This window comes from Vanessa cardui, chromosome 30 (genome assembly GCF_905220365.1).
Source record: "Vanessa cardui chromosome 30, ilVanCard2.1, whole genome shotgun sequence".
Classification (NCBI taxonomy): domain Eukaryota; kingdom Metazoa; phylum Arthropoda; class Insecta; order Lepidoptera; family Nymphalidae; genus Vanessa; species Vanessa cardui.
In genome coordinates this window covers 1,511,791-1,519,121 of record NC_061152.1, presented here as the reverse complement: position 1 = coordinate 1,519,121, position 7,331 = coordinate 1,511,791, and positions in this window count along the sequence as shown.

Genomic DNA, 7,331 nt, shown 5'->3' with positions numbered 1-7,331 from the left:
ATTGTAAAAAATGTTATTTTGATATATGTACCGTGTACGTAAAAAAGGACTATTTTAATATTACAAACAGACACTCCAATTTTATTATTTATAATAGATAGAGTGATTTGAGAGGAAAGTTTATGTATATAATACATGGACAATGTAGTAAAGAAACAAGAAAAAAATCTGAAGTATATTTAGTATCAGTATTGTGTGCCTGATGAAATCAGGTAATGCGGGTTATAGATGTTAAAAAAACGTGGAGTTAATACCTGTTGACTTCCAAGCAGGATATATTAATATAAATAATTGTATTTAACTAACATGACTTTGTATTTTTTTAAATGTTGAAAAAGAGTAACTACTGTGTTTCTTGGCGGTGCTTCTCGGTAGAATCTACTTTCCGAACCGGTGGTAGCTTTACTTAATTGTTAAATGACGATTCAAAAGTGCTCGTAAAAGCCTACTTGAATAAAGCATATTTTGATTGATTGAATATACTGTAAGATCATGAATTTAATTCTTAGTTGATATTATAACCTTTTACTTGGACATAGGATTCTGTGAACTCACCTAGGTCACATCTCATCAGATATTCTACCAAACACCAGTTCCAATATGAAGGGTGAGCCAGTGTAACTACAGGCACAAGGGACATAACATCTTAGTTCCTAAGGTTGGTGCCACATTGACGATGTAAGGAACAGTTAATTTTGCTTAAAGCGTCATTGTCTATGGGCGATGGTGACCACTTACTATCAGGTGGCCCATATGCTCGTCCGCCAACCTATACCATAAAAAAAAGAGTGAGCCAGAGTAACTATAGGCACAGAGACATAACATATCAGTTCCCAAGGTTGGTGCTTTGATGTAAGTAACGGTTAGTATTTCTAACAGCACCATTGTCTATTCACAGTGAAGACTTACCACCAGGTAGAAGGCCTGCCTGCCTTCATGCCTTAAGCTCGTCCGAAATATTCTTAAGTAGTTGGAGGTACCGAACGTGACGCTGGAGTGGTGGCATGCGCGAGGGACAGTATTTGGACATTGCAGCGTGACTTTATTATTATTCTTTTTACAATTCTAAAGTAAAACTAACCTAAGTTACACCTAATTACATCAGCTATCTGACAATGCGAGTCTCATCAAAATCGGTCCAGCCGTTCCAGAGATTAGCCGGGACAAACGTACAGACAAAAATTGTAAAAAAATGTGATTTCGGGTAATGTACCGTGTATATATACATTATTATTATTATTTATATGTTTCTAAAATAAACGTAGCCTAAAGTGACTCCTTATTACATTAGCTATGTAAAGCGAGAGCCCCATCAAAATCGGTCCAGTCGTTCCTGAAATTAACCGGAACAAATATAAAGAAAAAAATTGTAAAGAATGTTATTTTGGTATATGTACCGTGTATACATACATATATGCATTGAGTAAAAAGGGCTATTTTAATATTACGAACAGACACTCCAATTTTATTATATGTATAGATTATAAGCACCCTTTCCTTGTTTCAGAAATTTACCCTAAAAACCAATTTTTTCCTTATAAAACATATTTTCCTGAAACTTAAGCATTTTATTCAGAACCCTTTTGAATAATTCAGTTAACTGCTCTACTTGTTAAATAGGTAAGATTAGAGAGAGATGGGTATATTGTTTATTATGAACGGAAACGAGATAGATAGTGTTTTGTTTGGGTAGATATAACAACCGGTGGATATGACGTCAGGAAAAGTATTAGTCTATTAGTTTCACAGTTAGGATAAAGCCTCCCCTACCGAGGAATATTGGAGCATATTCCACCATTCCAATACGGCTTAGCCGATACATGTGTAGCGGAACTTTTATTGAATTAGATTGCTTATCATGATTAACTTCATCGACTACAGAAATCCATACATATAATAAAATTGGAGTGTCTGTTTGTAATATTAAAATAGCCCTTTTTTAGTCATTGGCTATGAATACACGGTGCATATACCGAAATAACATTTTTTACAATTTTTGTCTGTCTGTCTGCTTGTTCCGGCTAATCATTGGAGCGGCTGGACCGATTTTGACGGAACTTTCACTGGCAGATAACTGATATAATAGGGAGCAACTTAAGCTACAATAATATTTGTTTTTGTTAAATTCAAATACGTACAAGGTCGCGCGCACAGCTAGTAAATACATGAAAGTCATTTATGTCGCCTGGATTTGAACTCGTAATCACACAGCTTTTCTATGACAATACAAACCACTAATCCCGCTAACCGTATAACCGCTAAATCTGTGATATCTTCGAAAATATTCATTTAAATTGCTGTAAATGACCATATTGATCTATATTAAATGCACAATGTATGTATGTACTTAAGATTTATACTATATTGCTTAGAATCGCTTCAAAAATAAGCCATTATTTCTCGTAAAAAGTACACGATGAAATAGTTTATTGTGGGTTATCTTTAAGAGATAGACGTATACCATGGCGGACTTTTTTGTAGACCTTTTTAAGCTGTACAATAATGTAGTACACTATTTTGTTCTATCTCGTAGGGTTTAGCCAGTAGTTAGTTTACAATGTAAGCACAAAAATGTGTTTATTTACATCACATTATAAACGTCTAAAATTATCAAAGTTTCTCTACTATATTGTGCATGTATAATACATATAAACCTTCCTCTTGAATCACTTAATCTATTAAAAAAAACCGCATCAAAATCCGTTGCGTTATTTCAAAGATCTAAGCATACATAGGGACAGACAGTGAGCGACTTTGTTTTATACTATGTAGTAACTTCAGGTTTTGCCTGGATTTGTCATCTCAATATTCTGCTAAGATTCATATATCCTAGTTGCCTAGCAACCTAGCTTGTTACCGATTACAACAACAACAAAAGAAAAGCCAAATAAATAACATTTGGCAGCGATTTGACGCGTTGCCATTGGTGGAGCGCTTAATTAAAGTAAAGTAACAGCCTGTAAATTACCCACTGCTAAGGCCTCCTCTTCCATTAAGGAGAGGGTTTGGAACATTTTCCACCACGCTGTTTCAATGGTTTGGTGGAATGCACATGTGGCTGAATTTCGATGAAATTAGACACGTGCAAGTTTGATCACGATGTTTTCCTTCACCGCGCACGAGATGAATTATAAACACAAATTAAGCACATATATATAGTGGTGCTTGCCTGGGTTTGAAGCAATCATCTGTTAAGATGCACGCGTCCTAACCACTGGGCCATCTCAAGATTGCAGTGTACATAAATAGTTAAATGTAATAGTGTTGTATTATATATAAAGATATATTAATCGTAAACTCTTAGTAGGGCACAATATAGAGTTATTAAATCACATGAAAAACGTAAATCAAAAAAGATTTTCATAAATGTTCCTCGTCTTAGTTTCGGGGGCAGTGGCTATTCTGTAACGAGAAACTCGAATCTCACTTCAGAACACGATTGTAAATGTCAGAACGTGTTATGTGACATCGTCTATAATCATTAGAAAATTGGTTGGATAAGAGCCGAGATGGCATAGTGGTTAGAACGCGTGCATCTTAACCGATGATTGCGGGTTCACACGCAAGCACCACTGAATATTCATGTGCTTAATTTGTCTTTATAATTGAACCACCAATTGGAAGAATGGAATAAACGCCACTTTTCGACATATTCACTTCTATACACTCTTACATTTTTTAGACGTAGGGCTAAATATTATACATTTAAGGCAGGTCTGTCGGTAAATAAATCAGGATTGATATTATCTTAATAATCATTGATGTCCTATAAGTTTATAAGTTGAAAGCAAAATGTTATGAAGTTTTTTTTTATTATCTCTACCTATTTTTTGGATTAATTCCCGTCTTCCAATTGGTGATTCAATTCATCTTGAGGTCGGTGAAGGGAAACATTGTGAGGAAACCTGCATGTGTCTAATTTCAACGAAACTCTGCCACATGTGTATTCACCATTGGAGCAGTGTGGTGGAATACTTCCCTTCCTCAAAGGGAGGGGATGCCTTAGCCTGGACACGGCGTACCACATCCTATACGAGTGTGCGTGGGGGCCCCAGAGGCACATCCTTGCGGCGACTATGGGCGGAGACCTCTCGCTGCCGAGCGTTATCAACGCCATGCTCGGTAGCGAGATGTGCTGGTCAGAGATGCGCTCCTGCGAAAGTGTCATGTCGCAGAAGGAAGCTGCGGAGCGGGAGCGGGATGAGAATGCCGCCGCTGACTCGCTCCGCAGAAGACGACCGGGGAGGAGGAAAAGGCGCTACGCGCACCTTCTACCCCTGCCTCAATAGGCGCCGCAGGGACCAGGGGGCGTCCCAGTACCCCGAGAATCCCCCCTAGTTGTTGGAGGCCCGCATAGGTGGGCCGATCGTCAGGGCGTCACGGTATTAGCGTAAGAGGGTACCACTTATTGTTGTTATATACAAGAATTGGGTGTAATTTAGGTCAGTCGTCAATATTCCACAGGTGAATTACGAAGTGACTTTCGAAATCTCATGCCGGGTAGGGATCGGATGACGTCACGGAATCAGCATAAAGCACGTGTCGAAAAGAAACGAGAAAAAAAAGATTGGAAATCGTCTCATATTCTTTAAGCATTGACTTATTTGAATTTCAAACGAATTTTAAAAACATCTTTGACGTAGGCAGTGATAGGATGTAGGTTATAAATATTTTTGTACAGCACGACACAACTTAGATGTGGCATCGGCAAATTTAACAAAACCGATTACTGCCGATTTACAACCAATAGAAACAGCTCCCTATCGCGCCACTCGACGCTATTCGTCGCTATAGATTCCCGCGTCAGTTCGACCCGAGACAGCGAGTGCGTGTACATCGACTCGTCAAACTGACGAATATATTAGGTCGTATGATATTACAAGTTATTAAATTTGTGTAAAGATCATATTCACATAAGAAATGAATATTGATAATTTGGGATAGCGTACTCAATTCGGATGTGATCGGTTTTACGAATTTTGCCGATGCGACATCTAAGTTGTGTCGTACTATACGATGTTTTCTGTTATGTAACCTTTAGAAAAAAGCCAAAGGCCTGACTTCATTGAGCATAAGGTTTACCTAATTCTATTTTTGAATTAAAAAAAAGAAAGTCAATATATTGAGTTATATGTACACTTAGGTTCCAATCCAGGCACTACTGATTTTTAAAGTGTTTTGTAATTCGTTTCTCGGTAAACTTTGTGAGGAAACCTGCATTTGTCTTATATCAATGAAATTCTGTCACATGTTAATCCACTAATCAGCATTGGAGCAGCGTGGTGAAATGTGCTCCTAACCTTCTCAAAGGAGGAGGAGCCTTAGCCCTGTGGGAAATTTACGGGCTGTTATTATAGATATATTTTTGTCGCCAAATTTAGATGAGTGACTTACAGTTTACATTGAAATCAAAAGAACACCTGTCATCAATTTAGGAAATCCTAAACATAGTATTAGTAGTAGTATAGTACATATTTATGCGCTGATAACATATATCGCACGCAATATTTCCATCAACAATGATATTGTAGTAAACAGATATGTCATTAACGCGCAAAAAGTGAAGACTAGAAAACGTCCTAATTGGGACGTTTGCCTTTAGTCGTTTTCATTATAATTATGCCAGTAATACGTTATAATACATCATAATTACGTAGTAATACATTTTGCGTAATTAAAACATCTAGTTATCCCTTTTACCTATTGTTTTTATCAAGCTATCCTTTTTACTTGTAACGAAATGTAAAATAAACGGTCCCCGGCGCGGCACACTTTTTTCTGTTGTTTAGTATAGGTATAACATATCTGTTTATTAGAATATCATTGTCCATCAACTCCAAAATTTCCAAAACAATGAACATTAGATTTTAAATTAACACGCTTATCATTAAAGTTATTAATTTCGGGGATATTCATCATGTTTTTTAGGTTCTAGAAAGAAGTCTGCGATGGTATGTCGATCACTTAGGGATAATTTATTCATATATAAATACATTGTTCCTTTAATATCGATCAATGTGGCCGTTTGAGCTGAGATGGCCGCGTGGTTAGAACGCGTGCAACTTAACCGATGATTGCGAATTCAAACCCAGGCAAGCACCACTATACATATGTGCTTAACTTGTGTCTATAATTCATCTCATGCTCGGCGAAAGAAAACATCGCGAGGAAACCTGCATGTGTCTAATTTCATCGAATTTCTGCCGCATGTGCATTCCACCAACCCGCATTGGAACAGCAAACCCTCTCCTTAATGGAAGAGGCTTTAGTCCAGCAGTGGGAAATTTACAGGCTGTTACTTTACTTTACCATATTATGCCCTTTCACTTTAATTAACAATAATACCTTTTTTACCCTAAAATGTTCTAAATTGTGCAAGCAATCAAGAGACTGATTAGGTGGCCTCTCTACAACTGAGTCTACTTCCAGTCCATTTACTCAAAAGTTACAATCGGCACATTTACACTAATATTATAAAGAGAAAAAATTAATATTTGTGTGTGTGTTTGTAATGAATATGCTCAAAAACTACTGTGCCGATTTCGATAATTCTTTCACCATTGGAAAGCTACATTTAGCCTGAGTGACATTGGCTATACTTATTGCTTATTTTACGAGAGTAAACTTAGCCTTCAATACGGTGTTATGACATTTTATTCTATAATCATATCATAATTATTCATGATCAATAATTTCTAAAACTGTAATTTTTTTTTATATGTCATAACATTTTATACTGTCATGTAACACTATTTCTTATTTTAAATATGATTGAGCTGTTATTATAAAACAATTGGATAGCGGGCATTGTAACAAAAGATAGAGAGATTGGAGCATCATTGTAAAACGATAATATTATATTAGCCATCCAGAACTACTGAAATTACTTAGAAAGACTAGTTCTTCAGTAAAATTTGAGTAATGTAACCCAAGGTATAGAAAACGTCTTTTAACGCATGCGCTTTATAAACTATTGATGATAGAACAAAAGTACGTTCAACAATATTAAAGAACATATCAATATCTATAAAAAACTTCGCGATAATATATGTCCAACTATTATCCCTACGTCATAATAGCCACTTTTTTCATTTGGACAATATTGGACAACATCACATACATTACTCTGATCCCAATGTAAGTAGCTAACGCACTTGTGTTGTGGAAGATCAGAAGTAACGACGGCACAAACACACAGACCCGAGACGACGTAGACAACTAATGGTAATCTACAGCGACTCGGCCGGACGAACCCGGGACCTCGCGGAGGTCGTCATTTTAAAAGTTAGTAGATTATTCAGACTTCTGTACACAAATTGTATAAATTCGGA